A 19209-nucleotide genomic window follows, 5' to 3' on the forward strand; every position below is an offset into this window, starting at 1 on the left:
CATAGGATGAGAGCTGAGAGGTAGATAAAAGATACCAAGTATACAAACAACAAAGTAATAATCTTATGCTCAAGTCATTCTCGGAAAGGTTATCAGTGACAAATGTAGAAGATTGGAATCTCTGATCCCCTGCCAATCAATATAGCAATTTCCCTTCCAAGTACACAAGTGTTTGCAGACTTCATATTATTGCCAATGCTTGTTTAATCCCTGAGATGGTGATGGTCATTGAAGGTGTTTCCTAAATTTAAAAAACATGGAGGGATAAGTGTTTGTTTACATGTAGTGGATTGGCTGGATGTAGTTCAGATAATCTTTTGTGTTTTGGATCCTGCTGTGAGAGAGGGATAGAGAGCTGCTTCCTTCACAGTCTAGACACTAAGCTACCCAATTAAAGAACAGTAGGTACCCACTTATGGTGTAGTAATACAGTAGGACAAAGTGATGATTGCCACTGGGCTTACACAGGATGGTGTGAACCCTCTGTGTTGCCAAAGGATTTGGTGTGGGGCTAAATTGCTAGGTATTTGGTATTTACTCTTTATCCTCTATATAGAGATGTGGATTTGACCGCTAGAATCCCTAGTCGCTACCCCCAGAGTAGTCTCCGTTGGCAACTGCTGATGTGAGCAAGAGATATATGATAACAGAAGACTATATGCAGGGGTCTCTATTAGCATAGGTCAGGGCAGGTGGCAAACAGTCACTCATGGAGAGCAGAGCCACAGGTCAGGGCAGGCAGCAGACAGTCATCACTGTAAACAGGCAAAAGGTCAGGGCAGGCAGCACAAGGTCAATTTCAATCAGTATTGGCAACATATAATCCAATTGAATACACAGAGCGGCACAAGCAAGCAAGACTATGGAACCTAATTGCTCAGGCACTGAGCAGATGGGGAGGGTACCTTTTGTACCCAGGAAAGCTATGTTGATTGGTGTGTGCTGGCCCTTTCAAACAGAAACAGTAGGTGCACCGACATGGGTGCTGAAGGAGAGCGTGTCGAGAGTAGACCGGGGAAGAGGCAGGGATTCTGAGTATTACAGTGAAAAAAAGTCTATTAAAGATATGACCAAGGTTTGTGGCTTTTACTCTAGAGTTGATTGGACGTCATATAGTTGTAGCATAAGTGTGGTACAGACTTCCACGAGAATAAATTACGTACTGTCACTTTAAATGGCCATTGACCATTGGGGTACCCAAGATAGAGGCTGCCATTAAAGCGGTTGTCCCACGATTAAAAGTTAGCTCCTAAATACAGGATAGGTGATAGCATGCTGTTCTGTGGCTGTCGTGTTTATCTGAATAAATGAAGCGCTCCATTCATTCTCTGTCACTGTCGGATATAGACGAACACTGTACTCTGCTATCTCCTGCAGTCCCATAGACAGTGAATGGAGCGGCAGTGCGTATGCGCGACCTGTTGCTCCGTTGATTTGGAGGAATGGGACCTGTTTTTGTGACCAGTGCGGGTCTCAGTGGTTGCACCCCCACCGATCAGCATGTTATCACCTATCCTTTGGTTAGGGGATAATCTTTAATGTTTGGACAACCCCTTTAAGTCTACATCAATTGTTAAACAATGATGACACTTGTCGTCCATACCAAGGAGGACTGGAAACACTGGTTCAGCACTAAATCCTGTGTGTCCAGTGGCTGATGTCTCCTTTAGTCCTCTGGTGAAGCAGGTAATGGTCTCACCTGTAATGTCTACTGTATAATTGTAGTACTAGAAACAATGCTGCAGGAAGGAAATGGCCCCCTGTCACGAAGGGTCTGTGGACCCACTGGGCCGTACCGCCTTGGCGGTAAGGCAGCTGGCCAACAGGGTGCAGGTCAATGTCTATAGTTCGTATAGGTACCTGTGGCAGCTCGGACAGCAGCAAGGCAGACTCGGCTGGGACTAGGCAGCAGGTAGACATCAGGCGAGGTGAGGCAGGTCAGACGTGGGATACAGCACGACACGACTTTGGCATGGCATGGTGCTCGACCAGGATAGTAGGGAATGCAGGGAACAGGAAAACACTAGGAGGCCATCACATAGACAAACTTAGGAAACATCAACAACGCTCAGGCATAGAAGCAGGGGCCTGGAGCCCTCTTATAGTCCAGGGTACTCACGGGTTCAAGTTCATCAGATCCCTACGGGATCTGGCTGATGTGAGTGGACGCGAGCGCTGGCGTCTCCTGAGGAGGAGGCTGGGACCAGCGCTTGCCGACTCGTGGCTGCGGCTGTCAGGAGGAGATTGGAGCTTGACGGCCCGCAGCCACGGACATTACAGTATCCCCCCTCTTACGCCCCCTCTTCTTGGGATCAGAGCGAGAGAGAAAATTTTTCAGAAGAGTAGGGGCATTGAGGTTCTCCTCTGGCTCCCAGGACCTCTCTTCAGGACCAAACCCCCTCCAATCCACCAAATAAAAAGTTTTTCCTCCCACTTTCTTGGTGTCCAAGATCTCCTTCACCTCAAAGGTGTCCGAAGGGCCGCTGAAGGCAACCGCAGGGCTAGGGGTCTTGGTATAGCGGTTCAGAACCACCGGTTTCAGGAGGGAGACATGGAAGGAGTTGGGGATCCTGAGGGTAGGAGGCAGCCGAAGCTTGTAGACGTCAGGGTTGATCTGCTGCAGGATCTCGAATGGTCCGAGGAACCTGGGAGTAAATTTGCACAACGGCACCCTCAGTCGGATATTCCTAGAAGACGGCCAGATCTTTGTGCCAGGAAGAAACTGAGGAGGTTCTCTTCTCCGTGTGTCAGGCTTCCGCTTCATGCGGTCAACCGCCATTAGGATGGAGGATCGAGTCTGCTGCCAGATCTGCAGGAAGTCTCTAAAAGCGGAATCAGCCCCTGGTACCTCGGAAGTATCGGGCACCGAGAGGAATTTGTGGGTGCTGGCCATAGACCATAAAGAACGGTGTATTCCTTGTAGACTCACTGGTGTGATTATTGTAGGAGAATTCAGCCCATGGGAGCAACTGCACCCAGTCATCATGCTGCTTGGAGATGAAGTGGCGTAGGTAGTTCTCCAAGATCTGATTGATCCTCTCGACCTGACCATTGGACTGAGGATGGTAGGCTGAGGAAAAGTCCAACTTCACACCGAGGAGTCCGCAGAGGGCTCTCCAGAACTTCGATGTAAACTGAACCCCCCGATCAGACACAATATGCTGCGGCAAGCCGTGCAGGCGGAAGATGTGTTGGATGAACAGCTTGGCCAGCTGAGGAGCAGAAGGAAGACCGGTTGGAGGAACGAAGTGGGCCATCTTCGAAAATCGGTCCACCACCACCCAGACAGCACTGCATCCAGCAGAGAGAGGCAGGTCCATAATAAAGTCCATAGCTACATGCTGCCAGAGAGCAGACCAGCAGGTCGGGAGTGAGCGGCCTTGTTTGCTGCACATACAGAACAGGAAGAAACGAAGTCCATAATGCAGGCGCCATCTTGTTGCATAGATTCTTTGTGAAATATACTGATATGTAGCTTATGTAAGGATAATAATGTTTTTGCAAGCAATATACATGCTAATGATCCCTCACAGTCCCCCCTAAAAATATTATTACTCTATTACTCTATCCCTGAGTCTTGCCTAGCAACCTACTACTGATCACTCGAACCAGCCGGGTAGGGGTTTTGGATTTCTTCACCAGCTTGAGATGAGCTACTCCTTATGAGTAACCCCCTTTGTACCTGGACTTCCAAGGTTTCTGAATGGTCCTAACTTTCCCTAGTCTCCTCAAGATACAGGATGGTTGTCTTTAAAGGGACTGTCGGTGTCACCTCGTCTATTTGTGTAAAAATAATAGGCGCAGTCTGTTCTACAGCTTTCGTCATCATTTTCCTGATACAATGGAGAACACAGCACACAAGGACAGAGAATAGTATTAAAAAGACCACTATCACTACTCCTATTTGTTCTAATATTTTCTGCCATCCAGTCATCCATGAAAAATACTGGTCCCATGGGTCGGTAATACCGGAGTACCTTTTCAACTCTTGAGATAAGCTCTCCAACTTATGTATGGCTATTGTGACTTTTCCTTTGGGTCCGGTGTTGTCGGGGATATACGTACTACAGGTTTTCCCTATCATTCTGCATACCCCACCTTTTTCAGCCAATACCATACCAAGAGCCATTCTATTCTGGAATGTCATAGTTGAGCTGGGCCCTAGTTGGTCGGCTAACGCTTGTAAAGCATCTCGGGTATAATTTACAAACCGCTGCTGATTGTAATATATATAATTAATCCAGTCTACATTTTTATTAACGGTAATAATTGGGATAAGAGACTCAAATCTTGCCTTCACCTGATCTCTGGCCTTGAACTCGTCTGGCACCCCCCTCGGGACACCAATTGCATCTTTATACACATGTGGATCGAAGCTTCCCCTTGGGGATGCTTCCCTCTTTCTGCGGTGGTAAGATCCTTTTGTTGGTTCTTCATCTGAACCGTCGCCAAAAATGTGGAAAGGCATAATTGCTTTAGCCAATACACACTCTCCTTTCCATTGCCCCTCAAGTCTGGTTCTGATTTTGATATCCCCACGTATCCAGTATATATCGCCCAAAGACTGCACCTGATTCTGAGTGATAGATGCATTTAATGAGCTGTACTTTGAACAGTACCCTTCCGAAAAGTTCCCTAGGAACCTGCCATTGCCTTCTGTATTGGTGTAACATGTGTAGTTGCCTTTCTAAATGGTAAGTCCCTGGGCTTGTTTGGGTGTCTTGGTGACTATGGGGTATTCCTTTTTCCAGGACTCGCATACTGTGTGGTCTAATGTTATATTGGTGTATAGGCTTAGGAAACATTCTTCAGCATCGTCAGGAATGTTAAGTGGTACTATCCCTAGGTGTGGGCGGGCTCCTGCACACACATAGCAGTTGGACTTATTCACTTTCCGTGCCGTGTATTGTACCCACTCTAACCAGACATTATGGTCCCCAAATCCGGTTTCTACGGCCATAATGTCTTCCAATCCTGGGTCAGCCATGGTCATCATATTTTTATGCATCTGTATTTGGGGTTGCAACATTTTTATCTGTCTCTCGGGGTTCAACTTTCTCCGTTCTTGGGAGTCTACCATGTCTCCTAGTCTGAATTTTCCCATTCCTCCGTTTGCTCCCCCATGGGTCCCTAATATGTATGTGTCTTGGTCTGTTTTACTAGGGTTTTCTATGGTGAGGATCAAGCCTAATACTGACAGACCACATGCTTTCCTTGATAGCGTCATTCTAGTTAGAAGTGACTTTCTATTAATGTCTTTTCTTTCTAAGGCACTCTGTGGGCAACATCCCCAATGGTCCCCCGTTTTCCAGCCCACCGCCCCGCAGTATGTACAATGATTGCCGTAATTATTGTCTGCTACACATATATATTGAGTTCTGTGATCACACAGGTGATAAGCATTCCAATATCCGGATGTTTGTTTGATACAACCACGTTCGTTTTTGAAGGATGTTACAGACTCAAGTTCAAACTGGTATGTAGCTACATGTGTATTAGAAGAATTATACCAAAAGGTGGTCACCCCATCAGCCTGGATGATTGCTACATGTCCCCCCTCAGCACTCTGTGCAATAACACGAAAAAGGATAAGGATGTATATGGTGATAGTCATTCTTTGGAAGGGACCCTCTTGCAGTTTGAGGCGTGGATCCATGTCAACCTTCCTTCCAGCTTAACTGCAGTGGGCAAGATCAAGAGGACCTGGTATGGACCCTCGAATCTGGCTTCTAAGGCCCCTCTTACGTGTCTTTTCACCAGTACACAGTCTCCTGGTTGTATCTTGTGCACCCCTGGGACGGAATCTGGGTCTGGAATGGAAGAAAACACTGCAGCATGTGTTACTGGGCAATACTTCGGGCCATGGCAGAGACAGTTCTTTAGTGGCTTTGAGAATTTTACTTTTCAGAGCACCGTTCATCCTTTCCACTTTGCCACTGCTTTGAGGGTGGTACGGGGTGTGTAGTTCAAGATCTGCACCCACCATCTTCCAAAGGTCTCTGGTCACATCTTCAATAAATGCTGGTTCCTGATCACTTTCTATGACTTCAGGGATACCGAATCTGCAGACTAACTTTGTCATCAGTCGTTTCACCGTGGTTTTTACTGTCATGTTGGACACTGGGTAAGCTTCAGGCCATCCTGAGAACATGTCCACCACCACCAGGACATATTTATACCTTCCACTCTTTGGTAATTGCATATGGTCTATCTGTATCCTTTGAAATGCGTACAATGGTCTTGCCAAGTGTTTCTATGCTTGAAAAAAAGACAAAAAGGGGAGACGGCGCTCCTTTAAGGTGATATTGTATATGTAGGGTGAGACATTCAAACATTGGCTGATGTGGTCGGACTCACCTGATTAAGTTGTGCGGGGTCGTCAGCACAACTTAACTTTGTTGATTGTCAGGTGCTTGTCCACCTTTGGTCCTGTTCACACTGTGCTTGCCTCTGATGGAAAACTCTACCTCGTGGTTTTTTTGAATAGAGAAATTTGGATGAAAAAGGTGCTCCTTGGAACGGGCGCTCTGGCGTGAGTGGTTCACTGATTACACGGAGTCGTGGGTAAAAGTCACAGGTTTATTTCAAATACAGATAAAAAAGTAATAAGAAATCGTGCTGCGCTACGCGTTTCATCCTCGCACCGAAGTCTTCGTCAGGCATGTTGAAAATTGAGGTAGCTCATATCCAAAGCAGAATTTGTTTCGTTACGGACTTTATTTTTAAGGGCAATTCCACAAACTGAAGAAAATCTTCGCAGCAGATCTCATCTTAAATCTGCAGCCAATTCACAACAAAATCTGCATGTGTTACATGAGTATGGTTTTGCACGTTCACAGCGGATTTCTCCCCTGCTACATTAAGAATGGTAAAATCAGCTGTGAAAGTCCACGGCAATCTGCAACAGATGTAAAAATCTGCAGCATGCATTTTTCCGGGCAGAAAATGTCTGCAGTATATAGATGAGATCTCTAAAAAGTCATCCACTTGCGTTGTACTGTTTTTCGCTACGAATTTTACCCGTGCAAATCCACCGATAAAATCCGCAACAAATCCGCCAAGTGTGAATTCACCCCAATCCTTCCTCTTTTTCTTCCACTTTGCAATTAAATGGCTCTACATTCTGTCTTAGCTAAATAAACATCTGTCTTTCCCAATAAATTACTAAAACCTGCAAATTAAACTCGTGGCATCCCGAGAAGTAATTATCCTCTCACAAAGGGTCTCATTGATTGGCAGACAACACGCAGAGCTGTGTGGTGTTACTTATCAGAATCTCTCTGATTCTGACTCTTGCTGCGTAGCTCAGCCATTATGAAAGTAAACATTGATTTAATTTCTGTAACATAATTACTCGTGTAATTGGAGAAGTCACGCTGTTTTCATAGCACAATGGATGGAACGTGCTGCACATATTATGAATGAAATTTTTAGATAACTAAAATAAATTTTGTTATCTGATTTTCTTGGGGGTTTCCTACTCTGTAGTTTTAATATTAAAAGGCAGAAATAATGATAAATGGGAAAGATAGACACCATTTTAAAAGCAGGTATTAACCCCTTCCCGCAAATGGGCGTTACTGTACGTCCTTTTTATCGGCTCGTTCCCGCAAATGGGCGTACAGTAACGTCCTGAGGATGAAGCAGGCACAGGAGCTGTGCGCGCTTCATCCTCAGCGGGTGTCGGCTGTAATATACAGCTGACATCCCGCTGCAACGGCGGCGATCACTGTTATGTCCGATCGCCGCCATTTAACCCCTCAAATGCCGCTGTCAATAGCGACAGCGGCATTTAAGTGATTGATACAGAGGGAGGGGGCTCCCTCTGTACCCCGTTGGCCCCCCGCGAAAAATCGCGGGTTTCTGATGGTTGCAATGGCAACCAGGAAGCCTAGCAATGGCTTCCTGGTTGCCAGGTACGGGAGCCTATTAGGTCCTGCCCGAGGCAGGACGTAATAGGCTCAACTGTCAGTTATAAAATGACAGTTATAATACACTGCACTACATCAGTACATACAGAAGTAGTGCAGTATATTGTACAGGGGATCAGAAGATCAGATCTTCCAGTCCCCTAGTATGTGTAAAATAAAAAGTAAAAAAAAGGTTAAAAAAAGTTTTAGATAAATAAATAAATAAAAGTTTTATGTAATAAAAACAATAATCATCTTGTGTCCCTGATCAAGTCCTTTATAATTAGAAAAAAATGGAAAAAAAGACATAAACTAGACATAATAGGTATCGCCACGTTCGTATCGGCGTGACCTATAAAAATATAATATTATTTATCCCGCACGGTGAACACCGTAAAAAAAATACCATAAAAAACAATGGCAGAATTTCCTTTTTTGGTCACGTTGTTTCCAATAAAATGGAATAAAAAGTGATCAAAAAGCCGCATGTACCCAAACTTGGTACCAATAAAAACTACAGTGTGTCACGCAAAAAACAAGCCCTCACAAAGCTCCGTCGACATAAAAATAAAAAAGTTATGACTCTCAGGATATGGTGACACTAAAATATTTTATTTATAAAAAGGGTTTTTATTGTGTAAAAGTAGTAAAACATATAAAAACTATATAAATTTGGTATTGCCATAATCGTATCAAACCGCAGAATAAAGCAAACATGTTGTTTATGCAGCATGGCCTGATGAAGACGCAATTCCTGCGTCGAAACGCGTAGCCTACCTTCAATAAACACCCCAATTGTTACTAAGCAGCGCCTCACATTGGTCCCCCTTTTTTTTCTACCTTCCCACTTACCTATTGACGGTGAACTCCATTTACCGGCCTCTGGACCTTGGCAGCAGCTTCAGCCCTCACTTGGTTGCACACACCCTGGGTGTGTCTCCTCATCTTGCATCTCCACAGCATTGTGCTCTCTGGAGATTGTTCCATACTCTTCAACATTGTTGTGCTTGGTCAGCATAACCCGACTAGGTGACTGCAAGATACCCTAGTATTGTTGTTCTTTGACCTCTGGATAATTGCACTATGTGGCGCCGTGTGTTTGTTCTTCTCCTATAGTATGCAGCACAGAGAACGCCGTTAAAAATTGATTTAAAAAAACAGCGAGAGAATTTCTGTTTTTTGGTCTCCAAAAAATTGAATAAAAACTGATCACATTATCACATTTAATATAAAAAATATCAGATTATTTATCCCGCACGGTGAACACCGTAAAAAAATACAATAAAAAACAATGGCAGAATTTACTTTTTTGGTCACGTTGTTTCCAAAAAAATGGAATAAAAAGTGATCAAAAAGTCGCGCGTAGCCAAACATGGTACCAATAAAAACTACTGTGTGTCACGCAAAAAACAAGCCCTCACAAAGCTCCGTCGACAAAAAAAAAAAAGTTATGGCTCTCAGGAGATGGTGACACTAAAACATTTTATTTAGAAAAAAGTGTTTTTATTTTGTAAAAGTAATAAAACATATAAAAACTATATAAATTTGGTATTGCCATAATCGTATCGAATCGCAGAATAAAGCAAACATGTTGTTTATACTGCACAGAGAACGCCGTTAAAAAATTATAAAAAAAAACAGTGAAAGAATTTCTGTTTTTTGGTCTTCTCACCTCACAAAAAATGGAATAAAAACAGATCAAATTATCGCATGTACCCCAAAATGATACTAATAAAAACGACAGCTCATCACATGAAAATCAAGCACTCACACAGCTCGTCAACGGAAAAATAAAAAGTTATGACTCTTGGAACGCAATAATGCAAAACGACGACCCAGACTAATTTATATGTGCAGCAGTTCTTCACCTAAAACCCCACGTCATCATTTGCAGCCCCCATTTGTAGACCCTGTAAATGCAGCGGAATCTATGAAATTTTGGGCTAGTGAAGTCAAAGATTAGACAATGCTGGAGTGCGGATATTTTGTACAATACCACGGACACCCTTTAGAAGTGCGACTCCGACACCCAAAAATCCGGCCTGTGCATGAAGGATTGGTTGAAAGCGTACGTCACTATCCATGGATCATTCATTGTATTATTCATTCTCCCCATTATTACATCATCCTATTATGACCTGTTGCACTCCGCACAGCTTACATATACCCTGATGTACTCCACATAGCTTACATATACCCTGATGTACTCCGCACAGATTACATATACCCTGATGTACTCCACATAGCTTACATATACCCTGATGTACTCTGCACAGCTTACATATACCCTGATGTACTCCGCCCAGTTTACATATATCCTGATGTACTCCGCACAGCTTACATATACCCTGATGTACCCCTCACATATTGCATATACCCTGATGTACTCCGCCCAGCTTACATATACCCTAATGTACTCCTCACATATTACATATACCCTGATGTACTCCGCCCAGTTTACATATACCCTGATGCACTCCGCCCAGCTTACATATACCCTGATACACTCCACCCAGCTAACATATACCCTGATGCACTCTGCCCAGTTTACATATGCCCCCATATTATAAGCTGAAACACCAGTAAAATACTAAACAAAACTACTACCAAGCAAAATCTGCGCTCCAAAAGCCAAATGGAGCTCCTTCTGGGCCTGGCAGTGTGCCCAAACAGCAGTTAATGACCACATATGGGGTATTACTGTACTCTGGAGAACCCCTTAACAATAATTTATGGGGTGTGTGTCTACGGTGGTACAAGCTGGGCACAACACATTGGGCACTGAAATAGCATATATGTGGAAAATGGCAATTTTAAATCTGCAACATCCACTGTGCACTAATTTCTACAAAACCTTTGGGGTTAAAATGCTCACTACACTTCTAGATGAATTCCTTGAGGGGTGTAGTTTCCCAAATGGGGTCACTTTTCGGGGGTTTTCACTGTACTGGTACCTCAGCGCAATGCAACATGGAGTAAAAAAGAAATTTTGTAAGATCTCCACTCCAAAAACGAAATTGCGCTTTTTCCCTTTAGACTCTTGCTGTATGTCCAAATAGCAGTTTACAACCACATATGGGGTACTTCCCTATTCAGGAGAAATTTTGTCACACATTTTGGGGTGTCTTTTCTCCTGTATTGCTTGTGTAAATGAAAAATTATGTGCTAAATCTATAGGTTATTGGAAAAAAAATTTTTTTTCATTTTCACGGCCCAATTCTAATAAAATCTATAAAACACCTGAGGGCTCAAAATGCTCACTACACCTCTAATTTAATTCTTTGATAGGTATAGTCTCCAAAATGGGATCACACCTGGGGAATTTCTACTATACTGGTACTTCAGGGGCTCTGCAAATGCGACATGGCCCCCGGAAACCAATTCAGCAAAATCTATCTGTTTTACAAGCAGATACATTTAAAATTAGAAAAATCATAATTTCTTCAAATTTTCTCTAAATTTTGGTGTTTTTCACAAATAAGCAATAAATTTATCGACCAAATTTTTTCACTAACCTAAAGTACAATATGTCACGAGAAAACAATCTCATAATCGCTTGGATAGGTAAAAGCATTCCAGAGTTATTACCACATAAAGTGACACATGTCAGATTTGAAAAAATGGGTCTGGTCCTGAAGGCCAAAAATAGCTTGGTCTTGAAGGGGTTAAAGACTATGTAAACCTCTGTAGCCTTATTTTTCTTAATTTTGACGTATGTGCCTTTAACACACACTATAATTCTTATACTGATCAAATCTAAGTTGATCAGGTTAGATTTGATCAGTATAAGTCCTTATTCAGACGGCCGTGTTCAGTCCGTGATATGCGGACCATATGTCAGCCATACTTCCCAGACCGACCGCAGTTCAGTGAGCCGGGCTTCTAGCTTCACAGTTAGCTTTGATAGTAGCAGTTCCTACCTCTCCGTGGAATACTGTCCCATACTATAATCAAGTTTTTAGTAGGGAACAGTAGTCCCACGGGGAGGGAGGAACTCCTAGCATCGTGGATCACTATGATGTTAGGAGCCCAGCCCCCAGAAGTTTGATCGGTCCAGGAAACATGGCCAACACATGGTCCGCATACCACGGAACGAACACAGCCGTCTGAAAAAGGACTTACTGTCTTATATTGTGTTTTAAAGGCGCACAGGAGCTTAGTCCAGCTTACTGACGGATTCGCCTTAAAGCGGCGTTATGCAGCTTCTATTTATAATGAATACATAGAAGCTGCAGTGTAAAAACAAAATTACATTTTTAATATCTATTAAAAAAATGTTTATAAACCCGTACATTAACCCCTTAAAGAGAACCTTTCACCTGCCCATACATGTGCAGCTGAGTGCACCATGTAATAGGCGGTGCTGCACTAATCCTGGGGCACTTTAAATGTCTTTCCTATCCATCTCCGTTATTTAGATATTGGTGCCATTATATTTGGCGCCCCATATTTAAATAACCCATGGTGGAGTGAGTATTGTCAGCAGTGGCGTCGGAGCTGTGCGTTCACGCTCTCACTCTTCAGACTGTGTGATCTCTCGCGAGAGATCACAGTCTTGTCGTCCTTGTCTGCTGAGGAGTGAGAGCGCGCGCATCTCTGACGCCGCTGCTGACGATACTCCCGCCGCTCTTTTCCAGCTCTTGCTGTGACACTGTCTGCAGCTGATTCTACAGAAAATCTGTTTTAATCAGTTTTTTTCTGTAACACAGAAGGTTTTACCAGAGAAACACAACTGAATATTTACTGTCCAGATTCTGTAGTTTTTAGAAATATCCCGCATGTGGCCCTAGTGTGCTACTGGACTGAAACACAGGCCTCCGAAGCAAAAGATCACCTAGTAGATTTTGGGGCCTTCTTTTTATTATAAGATATTTTAGGCACCATGTCCGGTTTTAAGAGGTCTTGTGGGGCAAAAACAGTGAAAACACCCCTAAAAAGACACAATTTGGCAAACTACACCCCTCAAGGAATTTATCAAGGGGTATAGTGAGCATTTTAACCCCAAAGGTTTTTTGCTGAATTTAGTGGAATTAGGCTGTAAAAATTAGAAAATCTACATTTTTTTCAATAAAACTTAGACATTTTCAATTTTTACAAGGCATACAGGAGAAAAAGTACCCCAACATTGAAAAAGCAATTTCTCCAGATTTACTTAAATACCCCATAGGTGGTAATAAACTGCTGCATGGACACACGGCAGAGCTCAGAAGGGAAGGAGCACCATTTGGCTTTTGGAGTTAAAGTTTTGCTTTAATGCTTTTCGGGTGTCGTGTCGCATTTGCAAAGCCCCTAAGGCCTAAGGAACCAAAACAGTGGAAACCCCAATATTGACCCCCATTTTGGAAACTACAACTGACATTAAATTTATCGAGGGACATAGTGAGCATTTTGATCCCACAGATTTTTTGCTGAATTTAGTGTAATTAAGCCATGAAAATGTATTGTTTTTTTTCTAATAAATTGTAGTTTTAGCTCAGATTTTTCCATTTTCATAATAGATAAAGGAGAAAAAAGCACCCCAACATTTGTAAAGCAAACTCTTCTGAGCAAGGCAATACCTAATATGTGGTGATAAACTGTTGGGCGCACAGCAGGGACTACAAAGGAAGTAGCAATGGAAACCCCCAAAAGTGACCCCATTTGGGAAACAACAACCCTCAAGGAATTTATCGAGGGGTATAGTGAGCATTTAGACCCCACATTGTTTCTTGCAGAATTTAGTGGAATTAGGCCGTGAAAATGAATATCAACATTTTTTACACTAAAATGTTGCATTTTTTCATTTCCCCAAGGGATAAAGGAGAAAAATCAGCAAACATTTGAAGCAACATCTCCCGAGTACGGCAATAACCCATATGTGGTCATAAACTGTTGTTTGGACACACGGCAGGGCTCAGAAAGGAAGGAGCGCTACTTGGCATGCAGATTTTTGGTTTTCGGGTGTCCTGTCGCATTTGCAAAACCCCTGCGGGACCAAATCAGAGGAAACCACCCTAAAGTGACCCCATTTGGGAACCTACACCCCTAAAGGAATTTATAATTTGCCTTGATAAATGACAGGGCTCAGAAGTAGAGAGCACCATGTGCTTTTGATGCCTATTTTGGTAAATTTCACAGCATTGACCCACAATTGCAGTGCTCTGAGGTCAAATAGTAAAAGAAAACCCCAAAGTAGTGACCCCTACGCCAAGATGCACAGCACACCAAAGAAAAGGTGATGGAGGTTGAAAATAGAGTCTGTACTCTTGGGGACCAAGCCCCACCAATCTCTAGACATCTTGGAGAAGTTGAACAGGGCCTCACCAGACTACATCAGCACCTGGACGATCAGGAGAACAGACTGAGGCGCTGAAACCTTTGCTTTATAGGCTTGCCAGAGGTTTCGGAATGCTCCTCTTCTGAATCCTTCCTGGAAAATCTGCTCACTACCACCTTTGGCAGGGAGAAATTCTCCGTTATGTTTGCAGTGGAGAGGGCGCACCGTATTCTGTCCAAACCTCCACCTTTGGGAGCTCCGCCACGCACATTTACTGCTAACTCCTCAACTACCGGGACAAGGACGCGATCCTTAAACTCACAAGAGAAAAAGGATAAATTCCGTATGCTAACTCACAGATCTCCGTTTACCCTGATTTTTCTATTGTGGTCCAGAAGAACAGAGCTTTATTCCTCACTGCCAAGAAAAAGCTCCAAGAACTCAAGTACGCAATGATGTACCCTGCATGGCTGATTGTTCTTGCGGATGGCAGATCACATTTCTTCACCGCTCCCCAAGAAGTCCTCGACTGGTTGGAAACTCATCCTCATGGTCAGGCCGGTTCTCCTTGTCGTCCAGATGCATAATTGCTGCCATTCGTAGCTGTCTATTGAAAAACAAATGCCAGAGGCAAGGAAGCCTTATTTCCCAGCTACCATTCGATTGATTAGATTTTTGAATTTTTAAATTATAATCTTTATTATGCTATTGTAGCAAACAGACATACAGACAAACCAACATGAATAGTTAAAATTTCCAATGCATGGATAGGGGCAGTGGCCGTTAGTGGCTGTAACAATGTAAACGTATTCCTGCCGTCTGTGACTGCAGACAGGCAGATTCAGGAGGTCACCGATCTAGCAGAGAACTCCTAAGTAGTTAGATTGTTAAATTATAAACTGGAGATGCCCTAATACCAGCATGTATTAAAATTATAAAGAGAGCCCCCCCGACATGTTTCGCTACGTATGTAGCGTCCTCAGGGGTTCATGGGGCTACTGGCGGCGCGCCGGGAAACTCTCACTGTTATGGGAATCCTCTGTGACGAATCAGAGGGTGTGTGCATAGATAGGACCAATGGTAGCGAGGATGGGCGGGAACCACAGTCTCCCACTTGAGTGGCAGGTTAAGCTGCCAATCGAGTAGTAAACGGCCCGAGCATCCAGATAGAAATGACCGCGCATGCGCACATGAGCTTATTCTGCACTCTTACTTTTGGATCACTCGTAAGGATCAACAGATATGTAAGTGATTGCTACTATTCAGATCCACTGTGCTAACGATCCACTGTGCTACCGGAGGTAGCCAATACTATGTCAATAATGTGTGAGCCGCACGGTATAACAGCTGCTGACTTATAAAGAATATATGTACGTGATATGACGGCAGATGCTACTGCCGATAAACAACAGGAAAGTGCAGGGGCATAGACGGCCAATCAATAGAATGTATGTCCATATCACTGCAAAATACTAATACAAAAATAATTGAGCTACAGAGGGGTAGTAATATCGTTTACAAAGGCACCAACGGTGCAGACATTGCATTAGTATGTGGGCTAGTTCTAAATAGGCACATTTAGTACATTTGTCAAAGTAAGAAGTGGAATCTGTGTAGAACGTATAAAATGATTAATTAGCGCATGACTGGATGTTTGAACCACTATTATAAGTGGTCCTAATTAGAGTCACAAAGAATAGGGATACCAAAAGTAAACCAGAGAGAGTCTGGGGCCACCAGATCTCAATAGTTGGACAGTGTCTGTAGATCTTAATTATGTCACTATATAAAACAAAGAATTTTTCTTAAAAAATAAGAGTAAGGTTAGGTTATGAGCATGTATCACTACAGTAGTGGTGCTAAGCTAGATGTATCTATTATTCTCAAAGAAAAGCCGTAAATGTAAATCCTTCATTAAGGCCCGAGGGGCTGAGAGAATGCAACCTATGAATACATCGTGCCTCCTCCTGCAGTAGCATTCGATCTAAGTTACCAGCCCTTGGTCCCAGTTTCATCTGGGTGACACCCCAGAACTGTAGTAACTTAGTGTCGCCACCATGTAGCTGGTGCATATGTCTGGATAACGTAGTGTCCTCTTTATGATTGATGGTGCTCAGGTGCTTTGAGATCCTCCTTCTTAGTTCTTGTATAGTCTTGCCCACGTATAATTTGGGGCAAGGGCATTTCGCGATATATATCACCCCACTACTATGGCAGTTAATAAACTGCTTAATCACATAGACTTTACCATCATATGGATTCGTGAAGGTTTTTGTCATGGGCATGAGAGGACAGAAGGAGCAGCGACCGCATGGATGGGAGCCCCTGACTGGGGATTTTAACCAGGTTTGTTGAGAACTACTTTTAGAAGAATAGTGGCTATGTACCAAAAGTTCTCGTAGGTTCTTCCCTCTGCGGTAAGTGATACTTGGAACTGCAGAAATGACTTTTTTGAGGTCTGGGTCAATAGTAAGTATTGACCAGTGTTTTTTAAGGATGATTCAGGACAAGGGTGTAAACCCTGTCAGGACTGAGTCATCCAGTGCCATCCGCTGCATTGGCACGTATGACGTTTGCTCTTCCCAAGTTATGGACATCCTTAAAAAACACTGGTCAATACTTACTATTGACCCAGACCTCAAAAAAGTCATTTCTGCGGTTCCAAGTATCACTTACCGCAGAGGGAAGAACCTACGAGAACTTTTGGTACATAGCCACTATTCTTCTAAAAGTAGTTCTCAACAAACCTGGTTAAAATCCCCAGTCAGGGGCTCCCATCCATGCGGTCGCTGCTCCTTCTGTCCTCTCATGCCCATGACAAAAACCTTCACGAATCCATATGATGGTAAAGTCTATGTGATTAAGCAGTTTATTAACTGCCATAGTAGTGGGGTGATATATATCGCGAAATGCCCTTGCCCCAAATTATACGTGGGCAAGACTATACAAGAACTAAGAAGGAGGATCTCAAAGCACCTGAGTACCATCAATCATAAAGAGGACACTACGTTATCCAGACATATGCACCAGCTACATGGTGGCGACACTAAGTTACTACAGTTCTGGGGTGTCACCCAGATGAAACTGGGACCAAGGGCTGGTAACTTAGATCGAATGCTACTGCAGGAGGAGGCACGATGGATTCATAGGTTGCATTCTCTCAGCCCCTCGGGCCTTAATGAAGGATTTACATTTACGGCTTTTCTTTGAGAATAATAGATACATCTAGCTTAGCACCACTACTGTAGTGATACATGCTCATAACCTAACCTTACTCTTATTTTTTAAGAAAAATTCTTTGTTTTATATAGTGACATAATTAAGATCTACAGACACTGTCCAACTATTGAGATCTGGTGGCCCCAGACTCTCTCTGGTTTACTTTTGGTATCCCTATTCTTTGTGACTCTAATTAGGACCACTTATAATAGTGGTTCAAACATCCAGTCATGCGCTAATTAATCATTTTATACGTTCTACACAGATTCCACTTCTTACTTTGACAAATGTACTAAATGTGCCTATTTAGAACTAGCCCACATACTAATGCAATGTCTGCACCGTTGGTGCCTTTGTAAACGATATTACTACCCCTCTGTAGCTCAATTATTTTTGTATTAGTATTTTGCAGTGATATGGACATACATTCTATTGATTGGCCGTCTATGCCCCTGCACTTTCCTGTTGTTTATCGGCAGTAGCATCTGCCGTCATATCACGTACATATATTCTTTATAAGTCAGCAGCTGTTATACCGTGCGGCTCACACATTATTGACATAGTATTGGCTACCTCCGGTAGCACAGTGGATCGTTAGCACAGTGGATCTGAATAGTAGCACTCACTTACATATCTGTTGATCCTTACGAGTGATCCAAAAGTAAGAGTGCAGAATAAGCTCATGTGCGCATGCGCGGTCATTTCTATCTGGATGCTCGGGCCGTTTACTACTCGATTGGCAGCTTAACCTGCCACTCAAGTGGGAGACTGTGGTTCCCGCCCATCCTCGCTACCATTGGTCCTATCTATGCACACACCCTCTGATTCGTCACAGAGGATTCCCATAACAGTGAGAGTTTCCCGGCGCGCCGCCAGTAGCCCCATGAACCCCTGAGGACGCTACATACGTAGCGAAACATGTCGGGGGGGCTCTCTTTATAATTTTAATACATGCTGGTATTAGGGCATCTCCAGTTTATAATTTAACAATCTAACTACTTAGGAGTTCTCTGCTACATCGGTGACCTCCTGAATCTGCCTGTCTGCAGTCACAGACGGCAGGAACACGTTTACATTGTTACAGCCACTAACGGCCACTGCCCCTATCCATGCATTGGAAATTTTAACTATTCATGTTGGTTTGTCTGTATGTCTGTTTGCTACAATAGCATAATAAAGATTATAATTTAAAAATTCAAAAATCTAATCAATCGAATGGTAGCTGGGAAATAAGGCTTCCTTGCCTCTGGCATTTGTTTTTCAATTGTTGTATTAGGCCTGCCAACTACCAAGGGTCCTAACTCCTTCTAATTCGTAGCTGTCTATCTCCACTGTCCCGCGGTTCCAAGCTTCTAGATCAGTTCTCGTCTCTGACATTCTTTGATGGAATTGTGGATTATTCGTTCACCGTATGGACAACTTCATTCTTCAGTATCCTTTTTCTACTGGGGCGGTTGCGCCCTTGCACCCTTCTTTCACATGCTATTTGATCATTACTGTTTGTAATTTGTATTACTGTTACTACTTTTAGTTTAAGGGATCCAGGACTTCATGCCTGTGCGTATGATAGTAGAGAGGCTGGTAGGGATTTGTTCTCACTTGGTTTTTTGCATGTTTGTTTCCACAGTGCATATCACACTTCTAATTTTTACATATCTCAGGTATATTATGCTGCTCATATACTAGTCAGTCCTGATCGGTTGGGCCTAGGTGTCATGTCCATGGCCGCGTTCCGTCAGGCTCACTCACCACCTGATGGCCGCAGCCATGGGTCTGTGAGCGCTGGCCCCAGTCTCCTTCTCAGGAGACGCCACCGCTCACTTT

The 19209-nt window shown here is 43.4% G+C and overlaps 1 protein-coding gene across 1 annotated transcript in view; it reads left to right on the forward strand.

Moving 5' to 3' along the window:
- The window catches only part of B3GLCT (beta 3-glucosyltransferase), a 567539-nt gene that overhangs the window by 481130 nt on the left and 67200 nt on the right, over positions 1 to 19209 (forward strand). The gene's annotated exons all lie outside the window — the stretch shown is intronic.

This window comes from Rhinoderma darwinii, chromosome 2 (assembly GCF_050947455.1).
Source record: "Rhinoderma darwinii isolate aRhiDar2 chromosome 2, aRhiDar2.hap1, whole genome shotgun sequence".
NCBI lineage: Eukaryota > Metazoa > Chordata > Amphibia > Anura > Rhinodermatidae > Rhinoderma > Rhinoderma darwinii.